The 17,573-nt window shown below is 46.9% G+C and overlaps 1 non-coding gene across 1 annotated transcript; it reads left to right on the top strand.

Moving 5' to 3' along the window:
* The first annotated feature begins 5,313 nt into the window (after nucleotides 1-5,313).
* Nucleotides 5,314-5,451, top strand: LOC114817670. Its single transcript, XR_003765527.1, has one exon. It is a non-coding gene; the product is annotated as a small nucleolar RNA SNORA7 (small nucleolar RNA).
* Nucleotides 5,452-17,573: the final 12,122 nt, after the last annotated feature.

Genomic DNA, 17,573 nt, shown 5'->3' with positions numbered 1-17,573 from the left:
GAGGACTTATTGTGTGCAGAGCACTGTACTAAGTTCTTGGGAGAGTACAATGCAACAATAATTAGACACATTCCCTGCCTACAGTCTAGTCATGTGCTGAGCCTGGCTCCAAGAGGCACGTTCCTTTAACCCTGTTCTTCCCCTCTAGACTGTAAGCTTGCTGTGGGCAGGGTAGCACTCAATAAATATAATTGACTGACTGCAAACTGTAAGCTCATTGTGGGCATAGAAGGTGTCTATTATAGTGATATATTGTACTCCCCCAAGTGCTCAGTATTATATTAACTATTGGCTTCAAAGGTCTCCATCACTTTAACCCTTCTTACTTCGCCTCCCTTTTCTCCTTCTACAGTCCAGCCCGCACACTTCACTTCTTTGGTGCTAGCCTTCTCACTGTGCCTCGTTCTCGCCTGTCCCGCTGTTGAACCTGTCCCACCTCCTACCTCTGGCCTGGAACGCCCTCCCTCCTCAAATCTGCCAAATAATCATGCTTCTCCCCTTCAAAGCCCTACTCAAGGCTCACTTCCTCCAAGATGCCTTCCCAGACTAAGCCCCCCTTTTCCTCAACTCCCGCTCCCCTCCTCATTGCCTCTACTTGCTCCCTCTGCTCTATCCCCCTCTCCCTGTGCCACACCACTTGTGTATATATGTACCTATCTATAATTCTACTTATTTATACTGATGCCTGTTTACTTGTTTTGATGTCACTCTTCCCCTCTTCTAGACTGTAAGCCCGGTATGGGCAGGGATTGTCTATCTTTATTGCTGAACTGTACTTTCCAAGTGCTTAGTGCAATGCTCTGTACACAGTAGGCACTCAATAAATGCGATTGAATAAATAAATAAATGAATGAATGACAAGTGACAGAGTGGGCTTAGAACGCACATCCTATGACTCCCTAGCCCCTGCTCTTTCCCCCCAAGGTCACACAGCAGGCAAGAGTGCTGTACACACAGTAAGCATTGAATGAGTATGACTAACAGTTCGATTGTTTGCCAAGCTTCCTCCCTCAAACCCAACCTGTGCCAGGACCTGGCTGCCAGTATTCCCTCCATCGTACATGGCTGCCTCTGTATCCTGCCTCTTGTAGTGGTAGGGTGAGTCCGAGTCCAGTAGCTTTCCATCAGGACCCCGGCTCCTAACTCCAAGGAAATTTGGGATAAAAGTGATTATGGTATTTGTTAAGCGCTCACTATGTGCAAGGCACTGGGGTGGATACAAGCAAATTGGGTTGGTCCCAGGTGGGGCTCACAGCCTCAATCCCCCATTCTCTGAGGCACAGAGAAATGACTTGCCCAAGGTCACACAGCAGACAAGTGGCAGAGGCGGGATTAGAACCCAAGCCCTTCTGACTTCCAGGCCCATGCTCTATCCTCTAGGCCATGCTGTTTCTCAAGAATATTTGAGGTATTTCTCAAGTGCTTACTATGTGCCTGGCACTGTCCTATGCTCTGGGGTGGTTACAAGGTAGTCAAGTTGGACAGTCTTGGTCCCACAGTCTTAATGCCCGTTTTGCATTCGAGGTAACTGAGGACCAGAGAAGTGAAATGACTTGCTGAAATTGAAGGGAGTAGAAGAGGAAAGGAGGGCTTAGTCAGGGAAGGCCTCCTGGTGACCTTGTGTCTTCAGTAAAGCTTTAAATAGATAGGGATCATCTGTCGGATATGAGGAGGGAGGGCATTCCAGGCCAGAGGCAGGATGTTGGCGAGAGGTCAGAGGCAAGATAGATGAGATTGAAGCACAGTGAGAAGATTAGCAACAGAGGAGCCAAGTGTGCAGGCTGGGTTGTAGTAGCAGAGTAGCAAGGTGAGGTAGAAGGGGGCGAAGTGCTTGAGCACTTCTCCCTTTCTTTCCCCTAACTGCCCACCCCTCTGCATTGACTCTATACTTTGCTGTATACCCCCCTAAGCACATGGATACTCACATCAGCTCCACAGTGCTTACATTCATATTCATATACTCCCTTACTTCTCTTATCTGTGATTTGTTTTAAAGTCTGTCTCCCCCTGTAGATTGTAAGCTCTTTGTGAGCTCACAGTCTAGAGGGGGAGACAGACATAAACATAAATAAATGAAAAATGGATATATACATAAGTGCTGTGGGGCTAGGACAAGGGATGAATAAAAGGGATAAGACAAGGAGATGAAGAAGGGAGTGGGAAATTTGGAAATGAGGGCTCAATAAGGGAAGGTCTTTTGGAGGAGATGAACCTTCAATAACGCTTTAAAAGTGGGGAGGGTAAATGTCTGTTGAATATGAAGAGGGAGGGCATTCGGGGCCAGAGGTAGGATGTGGCTGAGGGGTGGTGGTGAGATAGGTGAGATTGTATTGGAGGAGCAAAGCAGGCAGTCTGGGCTGTAGAAGGAGAGTACTAGGCAATGTGGGGGAATACAAGCAAATCGGGTTGGACACAGTCCCTGTCCCACATGGGGCTCGCAGTCTCAATCCCCATTTTAAAGCAAAGGAACTGAGTCACAGAGAAGTCACAGGCCTGAATTCTATCCCTAGGAATCCAAGTGCATTAGGCGATGTAGAAGGGAGAGGGAATAGGGGAAATGAGGGCTGATCTGGGGAAGATTTCTTGGAGCAGATTTGATTTTAATAAGGCTTTGGAGGTGGGAAGAGTGGTGGTCTGTCCTATGTGAAGGAGAGGGAATTCCAGGCCAGTCCAGTGAAGCGTGGCTTAGTGGAAAGAGCACGGGCTTGGGAGTCAGAGGCCGTGGGTTCTGATCCTGGCTCTGCCACTTATCAGCTGTGCAACTTTGGGCAAGTCACTTAAGTTCTCTGTCAGTTACCTCATGGGGGATTGAGATTTAGAGGCCCACGTGGGACAACCCGATCACCTTGTATCTACCACAGTGTTTAGAACAGTGCTTGGTACATAGTAAGTGCTTAACAAATACCATAATTATTATTATTATCATCATTATTATTATTATTATGTGGCCAGGGGTCAGTGGTGAAGTAATTAAGACTGAGGTACACTGAGTAGGTCAACATGAGAGGAGCAGACTGTGCAGACTGGGTTGTAGTAGTCAGTCATTCAGTCAATCATATTTACTGAGCACTTCCTGTGAAAAGAGAACTGTACTAGGTGCTTGGGCTAGTACACTATATAACAATGTATCATACATCTCCTGCCCAAACATGAGCTTACAGTCTAGTCTAGTGTGAAATCCCAGGGCATTTCTGAATGAGTGCTTTAAAGAAGTTGGTAAAGTGTTTTTGTTTGATGAGGTTCTTGAGGAGTGGGAAAATATGGACTGAAAGTTTCTTAGCAAAGTGATCTGGGCAGCAAAGTGAAGTATGGATTGGAGCTGGGAGAGACAGTGGCAGAGAGATCAGTGAAGAGGCTGATATAGTAATCAAAGCAGGATATGGTAAGTGCTTATCTCAGTGTAGCAGCAATTTGGATGGAGAGAAAAGGGTGGATTTTAACATTACTGGGAAGATAGACATGGCAGCCCACTCAGGGTGGCGCCTGGAAAGTTTCCAGTGCTCTACCAGTCTCAACTATGAGAGGGAAAGTCAAGTAGAGGCCTGTCCATTCCATTCCATTCCTAGCTTGGCCAGTGGCTAGCTAGTGGAAGGCCAGCCGCTACTAGTCAAAACTCACCTGTGCTGGTCAACAGAGGCATAGGAGAGAGTTGAGGATGGAGATTCAAGTTTCCTGCAATGAAGGAGGCGATGGTGAACCACTTTTGGATTTTTACCAAGAAAACTCTATGGATATAAACTTACTGAGCGATTCCTGATGGAGGCGGGGCCTTCTGGTAGAGATGTGTCTGTGGTGTCGCTATAGGTCGGATATGACTCGACGACATAAGACAAGACGAGAACCGGCAGGATTGGCTGACAGATTCAATATGTAGTTTGAATGACTGAGATGGGCTGAGATAATAATAATAATAATAATTATGGAATTTAAGTCCTTACTATGTGCTGGGCACCATTCTAAGCATTGGATAATAATCAATCAATAGTATTTATTTAGCACTTACTATGTGCAGAGCATTTTACTAAGCGCTTGGAATATACAATTTGGCAACAGATAGAGACAATCCCTGTCCAATAATAGTATCTTATTCCACTAAGCATGGCTGTATGACTGTAAGCAAGTCACTTCACATCTCTGGGCCTCAGTTCCCTCATCTGTAAAATGGGGATGAAGACTGTGAACCTCATGTGGGACAACCTGATTACCCTGTATCTACCCCAGAGCTTAGAACAGTGCTCTGCACTTAGTCAGCGCCTAACAAATACCAACATTATTATTATTATTAGTAGTAGTAGTAGTAGTAGTAGTTGTTAAGCACTTACTATGTACCAGGCATTGTTCTAAGCGCAGGGGGAGATACAAATTTATCAGGTTGTTCCACAGGGAGCTCACAGCCTTAATTCCCATTTTACAGATGAGGTAACAGAGGCAAAGGGAAGTTAAGTCCAACGTCACACAGCTGACAAGTGTCAGAACTGGGATTAGAACCCACGACCTCTAGCTGTAGGCTTGAGAGCCAGGGAAGGTAGTTGTATAGCCTACGGTGCTGGAAAAGAGAGTGGAAGGACATGGTTTGCATGGGAAGATGAGGAGTTCTGTGGAGGTTCATTGAAGAAAAATATGCTCTGTAAATTCAAGATTTTACCAATAACAAAAAGAAAAACTTCCTCTCTGTCACTTGTTTGGAGAAGCAACATTCTGCCTTTAAGATCACACCTTCCCTTGTGCAGCCATTGCTCCTTCTTCAGTCTCTCTCTGAGCTAATCAATTGCAATTCTATTCTCAGTTATTCACTTTGATTGCTCTCTAGTACCTATAAACTTATTTACACACTCCTTAGCATTCAGAAAGATATGTTTACTCGATTATTTATTTTGATCACACCACCTTTAAATATGTTTATGTTCATCTCTCCCACAAGAGTGTGAGCTCTTTGTGAGCAGCGGATAAGGGATTTCTTTATTCCGTATTCCCAAGCTCTTAGTACCGTGTACTACTCCATGTGGGGGATTCATAAATGCTACTAACATTATTCTATTACTACTCATTTCTAGGTTTTCTCCAAATTTTCCATATGATACATCAGGCTGATTGTAAGCCTCATGTGGGACAGGCACTGTTTCCAACCCAACTTGCTTTGTAACCATCCCTGTTCTTAGAACAGAACCTGGAACATAGTAAGCTCTTAGCAGATATCACAGTTATTATTGTTATCATTTTTAGGGAGAGAGTCCTAAACAATTCTGGGCCACTCTGACCAGAGAGAAATAATAATAATGATCATGACAATAATAATCATGGTATTCGCTAAGCTCCCTCTCAAGGTCGCATCTGGAGAGTTTCCAGTAGTCTACGAGTGTTGGCTATGGGAGGGAGAGTCAAGCAGAGGCTTGCCCATTCCATTCCTAGCTTAAGCAGTGGCTAGAGAGTGGAAGGAAATCTGCTACAAGTCAAAACTCACCCATGCTGGGCACCATTCATTCATTCATTCATTCAATAGTATTTACTGAGCGCTTACTATGTGCAGAGCACTGTACTAAGCACTTGGAATGTACAAATCGGCAACAGATAGAGACAGTCCCTGCCCTTTTATGGGCTTACAGTCTAATCTGGGGAGACAGGCAGACAAGAACAATGGCAATAAATAGAGTCAAGGGGACAAGCATCTCATAAAAACAATGGCAAATAAATAGAAACAGGGTGATGTACATCTCATTAAACAAAATAAATAGGGTGATGAAGATATATATAGTTGAGCGGACAAGTTCAGTGCTGAGGGGGTGGGATGGGAGAGGGGCAGGAGGAGAGGGAAAGGGGGGAGAAGAGGGTTTAACTGCGGAGAGGTGAAGGGGGGGGTAGAGGGAGCAGAGGGAAAAGGGGGGGAGCTCAGTCTGCGAAGACCTCTTGGAGGAGGTGAGCTTTAAGTAGGGATTTGAAGAGGGGAAGAGAATTAGATTGATAGAGATGGGGGGGAGGGCATTCCAGGACCGCGGGAGGACGTGGCCCAGGGGTCGACGGCAGGATAGGCGAGACCGAGGGATGGTGAGGAGGTGGGCGGCAGAGGAGCGGAGCGTGAGGGGTGGGCGGTAGAAAGAGAGAAGGGAGGAGAGGTAGGAAGGGGCAAGGTGATGGAGAGCCTTGAAGCCTAGAGTGAGGAGTTTTTGTTTGGAGCGGATGTTGATAGGCAACCACTGGAGGTGTTTAAGAAGGGGAGTGACATGCCCAGATCATTTCTGCAGGAAGATGAGCCGGGCAGCGAAGTGAAGAATAGACTGGAATGGGGCGAGAGAGGAGGAAGGGAGATCAGAGAGAAGGCTGACACAGTAGTCTAGCTGGGATATAACGAGATCCTGAAGCAGTAAGGTAGCCGTTTTGGTGGAGAGGAAAGGGCGGATGATGGCGATATTGTAAAGGTGACACCGGCAGGTTTTGGTAATGGATTGGATGTGTGGGGTGAACGAGAGAGATGAGTCGAAGATGACACCGAGGTTGCGGGCTTGAGAGACGGGAAGGATGGTCGTACCGTCCACGGTGATAGGGAAGTCTGGGAGAGGACCGGGCTTGGGAGGGAAGATGAGGAGCTCAGTCTTGCTGATGTTGAGTTTTAGGTGGCGGACAGACATCCAGGTGGAAACGTCCTGGCGGCAAGAGGAGATGAGAGCCTGAAGGGAGGGGGAGAGGACAGGGGCAGAGATGTAGATCTGCGTGTCACCAGCGGCACAGGAGAGAGTCGAGGGAGGAGACTAGAGTTTACTGCATGGAAGATGGCAATGGTAAACCGCTTCTGTATTTTTTACCAAGGCAATTCTATTGGATCCCCTACCAGAAAGATTGCAGATGGAGAGCGGGGAATTCTGGGAGGGATGTGTCTGTGGTGTCGCCATGGGTCGGAAAGGACTTGATGGCATAAGACAAGATAATTTGTTAAATACCTTGTACCAGGCACTGAACTAAGCATTGGATGGATACAAGTAAATTAGGTTGTACACAGTACCTGTCCCACGTGGGGCTCACAGTCTCTAACCACATTCTACAGATGAGGTAAATGAGGCCCAGAGAAGTGAAGTGACTTGCCCAAGGTCACACATCAGCCAAGTGGCAAAGACGGGTTTAGAACTCATGACCTTCTGACTCCCAGACCTATGCCCTATCTGCTAAGCCATTAGCTTCCTTCTTATCACATACTGAGAGTGAGACGTTATGTATCCTGGAGCACTTTCTATAAAGTAATGATGAATCATGTTCTCTCCACTGAATTCAGGCTCTGCCACTTGGCAGCTGTGTGTATGACCTTGGGCCAGTCATTTAAGATCACTGTGCATTGGTTTCTTTGACTGTAAAATGGACATATAATCCTCCTCTCTTCTACTGTGAGTTCCACATGTCACCCCACTCCTCAAAAATCTCCAGTATTTGCCTATCCACCTCCGTTTCAAACAAAAGCTCCTCAGTATTGGCTTCAAAGCTCTCCATCACCTTGTCCCCTCTTACCTCACCTCCCTTCTCTCCTTCTCCATCCCAGCCCATACATTCCTCTACTCTGGTGCTAACCTTCTCACTGTCCTTTGTTCTCGCCTGGCCCGCCGTCAAACCCTGGCCCACATCCTACCTCTGGTCTAGAATGCTCTCCCTCCTCAAATATGCCAAACAATCACATTTCCTCCCTTCAAAGCCCTACTGAAGGCTCACCTCCTCCAAGAGGTCTCCCCAGACTACATTTCCCTTTTTCTCAGCTCCACCTTCCCTCCCCATACCCCAACTTGTTCCGTTTGCTCTACCCCTTTCTCCCTGCCCCACGACACTTGTGTGTATATGTACATATCTCTAATTATATTTATTTATATTAATGCGTATTTACTTGTTTTGATGTGTATATATCTATAATTCTATTTATATTGATGCCTGTTTACTTGTTTTGATGTCTCTCTCCCCCCTTCTAGACTGTAAGCCTGGTGTGGGCAGGGAAGTGTACTTTCCAAGTGCTTAGTACAGTGCTCTGCAGCTAGTAAGTGCACAATAAATTCGATTGAATGATATATGAATGAATGACATGGACTATGACCGACCTGATCACCTTGTCTCTACCCTAGCACTTAGTACAATGCTCAGCACATTGAAAATGCTTAACAAATACAACATAAAAATGAGGGAATTTCAAATGTTCACTCTGTGTTAGCTTCTTTGTAGTAGACAAGCTGAGAAAGGGAGATTTACATTTGGGCAGCCTTCAAATGAGAACAAACAGTTTAATTTGGGATTTTAATTGGAGGTTTATTTAACCATCATTTCAGAAATTACCATGGGACCCAAGTACAACGTCTAGAAGCTGAGATTCTTGCCAAATTGCTCTAAAGAACACAGGGATGTTTGTGACATGGGTTGATAAAGAGATGAAATGTGACTGCCCAGTTTAATTTCTCTGGGGATATCATCTTGGTCGAATACCAAGAATTAAAAAGTTTGTTTTTCATTCACCGTCCAGTCCTGAATTCTAATAGCAAACACAGGCAATTCCCATGGATCATCATGGTGTAAAATTGATTTTGCTTTTTTTATAGGCAGGTTTGTCATCATATGCAGGAGATCCTAAGCTCATGGTGGACAAGGATCACATCAACTGTCACAATATTGAAAAGAATCCACCCTTTCCCCTCCATCCAAATGGCTACCATATTAATGCAAACACCTATCCTATCCCGCCTGTCTTGATTACTGTATCAGCCTCCTTGCTGAGCTCTCTGCCTCGTGTCTCTCCCCATTCCAGTCCATACTTCACTCTGCTGCCCCGATCATTATTTACAAAAACATTCAGGCCACGTTTCCTCACTCCTCAAGAACCTCCAGCAGTTGTCCATACCCTTCTGCATCAAACAGAAACTCCTTGAAGTACTCAATCACCTTGCCCGCTCCTACATCACCTCACTACTCTCCTTCACCAGCCCAGCCCACATACATCACTCCTCTAATGCCAATCTTCTCAGTGTACCTTGATCTCATCTATCTCATCGTGGACCTCTCACCCATATCATGCTCGTGGCCTGAAATGCCCTCCCTCCTCAAATCCAACATGCAATTCCTCTCCTCACCTTCAAAGTCTTATTGAAGGCCCAACTCCTCCAAGAGGCCTCCCCTGACTAAGTCCTCATTTCCTCTTTTCCCACTCCCTTCTGCTTCACCCTGACTTGCTCCTTTTATTCACCACCATTCCCAACCCCCAGCCCCATAAAACTTATATACATATCCATAATTCATTTATTTATGTTAATGTCTGTCTCCCCGCCTCTAGACAGTAAGCTCGTTATGGGCAGGGAATGTGTCCATTATATTTTATCTTGTACTCTCCCAAGCGCTTAGTGCAGTATTCTGCACACAGTAAGCACTCAGCCAGTATGACTGATTGACTGATCAATTACTACTGTTGCATTGTACTCACTCAAGTGCATGATATTCATTCATTCATTCATTCATTCATTCATTCGTATTTATTGAGTGATTACTGTGTGCAGAGCACTGGACTAAGCTCTTGGAAAATACAATTCAGCCACAGAAAGAGACAATCCCTACCCAACAACGGGCTCACAGTCTAGAAAGGGGAGACAGACAACAAAACAAAACAAGTAGGCAGGCATCAATAGCATCAAAATAAATAGATTTATAGATATAGACACATCATTAATAAAATAGAGTAATAAATATGTACAAATATACACAAGAGCTGTGGGGCAGGGAAGGCGGTAGAGTAGAAGGAGGGAGTATGGGCAAAGGGGAGGGGAAAAGGAGCAGAGGAAAAGGGGGGCTCAGACTGAGAAGGCCTCCTGGAGGAGTTGAGCTCTCAGTCGGGCTTTGAGAGGGGGAAGTATGCTAGTTTGGTGGATTGAGAAGGGAGGGCATTCCAGGCCAGAGGTAGGACGTGGGCCAGGGGTTGACACCGGGACAAGCAAGAATGAGGCAGAGTGAGGAGGTTAGTAATAATGTTGGTATTTGTTAAGCGCTTACTATGTGCAGAGCACTGTTCTAAGCACTGGGGTAGACACAGTGGAATCAGGTTGTCCCACGTGGGGCTCACAGTCTTCATCCCCATTTTACAGATGAGGGAACTGAGGCACAGAGAAGTTAAGTGACGCCCACAGTCACACAGCTGACAAGTGGCAGAGCTGGGATTCGAACTCATGAGCCCTGACTCCAAAGCCCGTGCTCTTTCCACTGCACCACGAGTGACACCAGAGTAGCAGAGTGTGTGGATTGGGCTGTAGAAGGAGAGAATGGAATTGAGATAGGAGGGTGCAAGGTGATGGAGAGCTCTGAAGCCAGTAGTGAGGAGTTTTTGCTTGATATGAAAGTTGACAGGCAAACACTGGAGATTTTTGAAGAGGGGGTTGACATGCCCAGCGTTTCTGTAGAAAGATAATCTGGGCAGCAGAGTGAAGTATAGACTGAAGTGGGGAGAAACAGGAAGTTGGGAGATCAGAAAGGAGGCTGATGCAGTAATCCAGTCGTGATAGGATGAGAAATTGTACCAAAAGGTAGCAGTTTGGATGGAGAGGAAAGGGCGGATCTTGGTGATGTTTTGAGGGTGAGACTGCCAGGTTTTGGTGATGGATTGGTTGTGCGGGGTGAATGAGAGAGCAGAGTCAAGGATGACACCAGGGCTGAGGGTTTGTGAAAAGGGAAGGATGGTAGTGCTGTCCACATTGATGGGAAAGTCAGGGAAAGGACAGGATTTGGGAGGGAAGATAAGGAGCTCAGTCTTAGACATGTTGAGGTTTAGGTGTTGGTTGGACATCCAGGTGGAGATGTCCTGAAGGCAGGAGGTGATAGGAGCCTGGAGGGAGGGAGAGAAAACAGGGGAGGAGATGTAGATTTGGGTGTCAGCTGCGTAGTTGATAGTTGATAGTTGAAGATGTGGGAGTGAGTGAATTCACCAAGGGAGTGAGTATAGATGGAGAACAGAAGGGGACCAAGAACTGACCCTTGAGGGACCCATACAGTTAGGGGATGGGAAAGGGAGGAGCAGCCTGCGAAGGAGACTAAGAATGAACAGCCAGAGAGATAAGAGAAACAGGAGAGGACGGAGTCCAAGAAACCAAGGTTGGATAACGTGTTGAGGAAAGGTCAAGGAGGATTAGGATAGAGTTTGTGTTCTGCACAAAGTAAGCACTTAATAAAGAATTGATTGATTGATTGCTATCTGCTCTGACTGATGCAGCCTATGAGCCAGAGCCCCCTTGGAAAAAGTGCTGAAGACTAGATTTGGAATCTTACTTTTTTATGGTATTGGTTAAGTGCTTACTATGTGCCAGACCCTGTACTAAGTGCTGGGGTAGATACAAGCTAATCAGGTTGGACACAGTTCCTGTCCCACACTGGGCTCACTGTCTTAATCCCCACTTTACAGATGAGGTCACTGAGGCCCAGAGAAGTGAAGTGACCTCCCAAGGTTACAGATCAGACAAGTGGTGGAGCTGGGATTAGAATCCAGGTCCTTCTTACTCTCAGTCTCTAACCACTGACCCATGCTGCTTCTATTCAGCTTTTATTCCATTCTCCCTATTCATAATGTGGTTCCCTGAAAGATGTTTCTTTCATTTTTCTCGGTTTCTCAGTTGTTGAAAAACTCAAAGGGATTGGTCCTGTGCTATGGAATATGCCAAGCATAGGTTGACCATCCACGATTAACCATCGTGACATGAACCAACGGATGCAGAAGCAAAAAGCTTCATCTAGAGTCCAACCTAGTAGGAGTAGTTCTATGATTTAACTACTTACAGGTGACAAAGTACCTTGCTAATTGCTGGGACAGAATAGATCGGTGAGAATCAGAAGGGTACCCTGCTCACAATCTAAGAAGACGGGGGGGAAAGGGAGAAGTAAATAAATAACACATATGGGAAAAAAGTTCAAATGAAATCAACATAAAAGATGGAGGAAAGAAATGAATACAAAACACAGTACAATAAAAACCATGAGATCCACAGTCAAAACTGCAGAGTTTGGGTCTTCCTGTGGCTCAGGTTCTCATTTTCACAGCTGCATCCCTAGTTTGACCAGTGACCCAGTGAGCACTCTAGTCACAGTGACCTCCACAGGCACATTGACAACCACAGGATTGCTGACCACCAGAATCACAGAGACCAGCACACCCACAGTGATCCCAGTCACCCTGACCTCTCTCCTTCTCTGTAGCTTCATATTTTCTACTGCCTTAAAGGACAGCTCTACCTGGATGTCCCACTGACAAATCAAGCTAAACATGTTCAAAATAGAACTCCTTATCTTCCCACTGAAAACCCTGTCCTCCCACTGACTTTCCCGTCACTGTAGACAGCACCATCATCCTCCATGCCTCACAAGCCTATGACCTTGCAGTTATTCTCGACTCATCTCTCTCATTCAACCGACATGTCTCCAAATCCTTTTGGTTCAACATGGAGGACAGGGACAGTGCCCAATCTAATTATTTTTCTCAAATCTTAGCACGTTTTATGTCACATGATTAATCAAGGATATTTATTGAGCAATTATGGTGTTCAGAGCACTGTACCAAAGTGCTTAATGAATAGGATAAGTAGCACTTAATACACCTCTCAGGGTCACACTTGGAGAGTTTCCAGTACTCTACCAGTTTCAAGTACGAGAGGGAAAGTCAAGCAGAGTCATATTCATTCCATTACTAGTTTGGGCAGTGGCTAGCAAGTAGAAGGCAATGTGCTACAAGTCAAAACTCACCTGTGCTGGGCAGCAGTGGCACAGGAGAGAGTCGAGGGTGGAGACTCAGATTTCCTGCATGGAAGGAGGCATTGGTAAACCACTTCCAGACTTTTACCAAGAAAACTCTCTGGATCCACTACCAGAATGATTGCAGATTGAGGTGGGTCATTCTGGGAGATTTGTGACTATGGCAGGGCATATGAAAGGGCAGGGACTGTCTCTCTCTGTTGCCGATTTGTACATTCCAAGCGCTTAGTACAGTGCTCTGCACATAGTAAGCTCTCAATAAATACTATTGAATGAATGAATGGGGAAATTAATTCACAATTTTTACGTAACTTACCCCCAGCTCACTTTCAAGGATAGATGCTATTTAGCAACATCTGTGATTTGGAGAGGTTTTTTTTTTTCCAGATTATAGGGCCTTCCACACTTTTCATTTTAAAATTATGCTCATTGTCCATGAAAGCCTTTTCAAAAATATTCACTCTGAAAGAAACTAGGAGAAAAGTATTTATCTCTTTAGGGGAAAAAAGAAAAGTTTTTGCCTATTTGCTGAGTTACCAAGACGCCCTCTGTGCACGTTTCCCTTTTTTCACTTATATTTCTCCTGACAAACCCATTTTCAGTCACAGTAATGAGCAGATAAACAAGGGATTGCACTGGATGGCTACAGAATGAATGGAATTATTCAGAAAAAAGTTGTTTTTTTTTATCCCTCAAAGAACACGTCAGGTGTTAAAAAATGTGTGCATCGAGTCCTAAGATATGCGAATCCAATGAATAAATAAATCAGCCTCTAGAGGTACTGGATGCTCCTTGGCACTGCTGAAGTTAGAAGGCATATTCAAATGGGTCCAGCTTTGGCGAATATTCACTCATTTGAGTTTTTAATTATACCGAGAAAATGCCTTCTTATTTGTCTTTTATGATGGTCATAGCTTAGAGGGTATTTTTTCTATGCATGAACAGCCGGACGTTTTAACATCACACAACGAAGTTAATGTAGGGGGTTTCCTGGCATGGGGTCAAAGTTCAATGTCGCTGTTGTTCAGCCCGAACAATATCAACCAAATGTTGTCATCCCTTAATCTTGTGTTCCCCACTTTCATCCTCTGCATGTTCAGTAGATTGAGCATTCTAAGTTTGAAAACGTGTCTCTTCTTTCCTTAGGCATATAATGCTTCTGAGCCCAAATCTTCCCAGAGCAGCGAAGCTTCCAGCATCACTGTCAGTTGTATTTCTTGGCTGCCTTCCATTAGCAGCTCACTGTAATGCGATTGGGAGGACCCAACGAAAATGAAAGTGATTTCCCCACCCTCAGAGTGCTTACACTCTAATGGGGAGACAGACAGGCACAAGATGCTTTAATAGATTTGAAAGCAAGAGGCAATAAAGAGACACATCTGGTAGAAGCCGATGTCTCTTTCAAAGGATATTTCATTCATTCATTCATTCATTCATTCATTCATTCATTCGTATTTAGTCAGTACTTACTATTGTTCTAAGCTCTTGGAAAATATTTGTTAAGCACTTAATAATGATCATAGTAATAATAACAATTTTGGCATTTGTTGAAACCCTTGGTTGGATACAAGCAAACCAGCTTGGATACAGTCCCTGTTGGTCAAAGGGCTCACAGTCTTAATTCCCACTTTACAGATGAGGTAACTGAGGCACGGAGAAGTGAACTGATTGCCCAAGGTCACACAACCAACAAGTGGCAGAGTTGAGAGTAGACCTCAGGAATGTGTCTGTTTATTGTTATACTGTACTATCCCAAGCATTTGAGTACAGGGCTCTCCACACAGTAAGCACTCAGTAAATCTGATTGATTGTTTATATTTATGTTCATTCATTCATTCATTCAATAGTATTTATTGAGCGCTTACTATGTGCAGAGCACTGTACTAAGCGCTTGGGATGAACAAGTCGGCAACAGATAGAGACAGTCCCTGCCGTTTGACGGGCTTACAGTCTAATCGGGGGAGACGGACAGACAAGAACAATGGCACTAAACAGCGTCAAGGGGAAGAACATCTCGTAAAAACAATGGCAACTAAATAGAATCAAGGCGATGTACAATTCATTAACAAAATAAATAGGGTAACGAAAATATATACAGTTGAGCGGACGGGTACAGTGCTGTGGGGATGGGAAGGGAGAGGTGGAGGAGCAGAGGGAAAAGGGGAAAATGAGGCTTTAGCTGCGGAGAGGTAAAGGGGGGATGGCAGAGGGAGTAGAGGGGGAAGAGGAGCTCAGTCTGGGAAGGCCTCTTGGAGGAGGTGATTTTTAAGTAAGGTTTTGAAGAGGGAAAGAGAATCAGTTTGGCGGAGGTGAGGAGGGAGGGCGTTCCAGGACCGCGGGAGGACGTGACCCAGGGGTCGACGGCGGGATAGGCGAGACCGAGGGACGGCGAGGAGGTGGGCGGCAGAGGAGCGGAGCGTGCGGGGTGGGCGGTAGAAAGAGAGAAGGGAGGAGAGGTAGGAAGGGGCAAGGTGATGGAGAGCCTTGAAGCCTAGAGTGAGGAGTTTTTGTTTGGAGCGGAGGTCGATAGGCAACCACTGGAGTTGTTTAAGAAGGGGAGTGACATGCCCAGATCGTTTCTGCAGGAAGATGAGCCGGGCAGCGGAGTGAAGAATAGACCGGAGCGGGGCGAGAGAGGAGGAAGGGAGGTCAGAGAGAAGGCTGACACAGTAGTCTAGCCGGGATATAACGAGAGCCCGTAATAGTAAGGTAGCCGTTTGGGTGGAGAGGAAAGGGCGGATCTTGGCGATATTGTAGAGGTGAAACCGGCAGGTCTTGGTAACGGATAGGATGTGTGGGGTGAATGAGAGGGACGAGTCAAGGATGACACCGAGATTGCGGGCCTGCGGGACGGGAAGGATGGTCGTGCCATCCACGGTGATGGAGAAGTCTGGGAGCGGACCGGGCTTGGGAGGGAAGATGAGGAGCTCAGTCTTGCTCATGTTGAGTTTTAGGTGGCGGGCAGACATCCAGGTGGAGACGTCCCGGAGGCAGGAGGAGATGCGAGCCTGAAGGGATGGGGAGAGGACAGGGGCGGAGATGTAGATCTGCGTGTCATCTGCGTAGAGATGGTAGTCAAAGCCGTGAGAGCGAATGAGTTCACCGAGGGAGTGAGTGTAAATGGAGAACAGAAGAGGGCCAAGAACTGACCCTTGAGGAACTCCAACAGTTAAAGGATGGGAGGGGGAGGAGGCTCCAGCGTAGGAGACCGAGAATGATCGGCCAGAGAGGTAAGAGGAGAACCAGGAGAGGACAGAGTCCGTGAAGCCAAGGTGAGATAAGATACGGAGGAGGAGGGGATGGTCGACAGTGTCAAAGGCAGCAGAGAGGTCAAGGAGGATCAGAATGGAGTAGGAGCCATTGGATTTGGCAAGAAGGAGGTCATGGGTGACCTTAGAGAGAGCAGTCTCGGTAGAGTGGAGGGGACGGAAGCCAGATTGGAGGGGGTTTAGGAGAGAATGGGAGTTAAGGAATTCTAGGCATCGATTGTAGACGACTCGTTCTAAGATTTTGGAAAGGAAGGGTAGTAGGGAGATAGGACGATAACTGGAGGGGGAAGTGGGGTCAAGAGCGGGTTTTTTTAGGATGGGGGAGACGTGGGCGTGTTTGAAGGCAGAGGGGAAGGAGCCCTTGGAGATTGAGTGGTTAAAAATAGAAGTTAAGGAAGGGAGGAGGGCAGGGGCGATGGTTTTAAGAAGGTGAGAGGGAATGGGGTCCGAGGCGCAGGTGGAGGGGGTGGCACTTGCGAGGAGGGAGGAGATCTCCTCTGAGGATACTGCAGGGAAGGATGGGAAAGTAGGGGAGGGGGTTGTTGGGGGGGAGGGGAGAGGCGGAGGGGTGACTTTGGGGAGCTCAGACCTGATCGTGTTGATTTTCGTGAGGAAATAGGTGGCCAGATCATTAGGGGTGAGAGATGGGGGAGGGGGAGGAACAGGGGGCCTAAGGAGAGAGTTAAAGGTCCGGAACAATCGGCGGGGGTGACGGGCATGGGTGTCGATGAGGGAGGAGAAGAAGCTTTGCCTGGCGGAGGAGAGGGCAGAGTTAAGGCAGGAAAGGATAAATTTGAAGTGTGTGAGGTCGGCTTGGTGCTTGGACTTTCGCCAGCGGCGCTCAGCAGCTCGAGCATAGGAGCGTAGGAGGCGGACGGAGGAGGTGATCCAGGGCTGTGGGTTAGTGGCGCGAGAGCGGCGGAGGGAAAGGGGGGCGAGAGAGTCGAGATGAGTAGTGAGGGTGGAGTTGAGAGCGGAGACCTGATCGTCGAGAGTGGGAAGAGAGGACAGGGCGGCAAGGTGAGGCGAGATGCTATTGGAAAGATGGATGGGATCGAGAGAGCGGAGGTCTCTGTGGGGCAGTAGCGAAGATTTGCAGGGGGAGGGAGTGTGAGAGATGAGGCAGGTGAGAAGGTTATGGTCCGAGAGAGGGATTTCAGAGTTGGTGAGTGAGGAGATAGTGCAGCGGTAGGAGATGACAAGATCGAGGGTGTGACCGAGTCGGTGAGTGGGCGCGGTATGGTGGAGGAGGAGGTCGGCAGAGTCGAGGAGGGACAGCAGGCGGGCGGCAGAGGAGTCGTCGGGTACATCCGTATGGATGTTGAAGTCTCCAAGGATCAGAGTGGGCAGAGAGAAGGAGAGAAGGAAGGTGAGAAAGGGGTCAAGGTGGTTGAAGAAGTCGGAGGTGGGACCGGGAGGGCGGTAGATGACGGCGACAAGTAACTGGAGTGGGTGGTAGAGGCGAATGATATGGGCTTCGAAGGAGGGGAAGGAGAGGGAGGGGGGAGGAGGGATAGTGCGGAAGCGGCATCGGGGCGAGAGGAGGAAGCCGACGCCTCCTCCCTTACC

Source organism: Ornithorhynchus anatinus, chromosome 1 (assembly GCF_004115215.2).
Source record: "Ornithorhynchus anatinus isolate Pmale09 chromosome 1, mOrnAna1.pri.v4, whole genome shotgun sequence".
NCBI classification, from domain to species: Eukaryota; Metazoa; Chordata; class Mammalia; order Monotremata; family Ornithorhynchidae; genus Ornithorhynchus; species Ornithorhynchus anatinus.
This window is presented reverse-complemented; position numbering and strand designations above follow the sequence as displayed.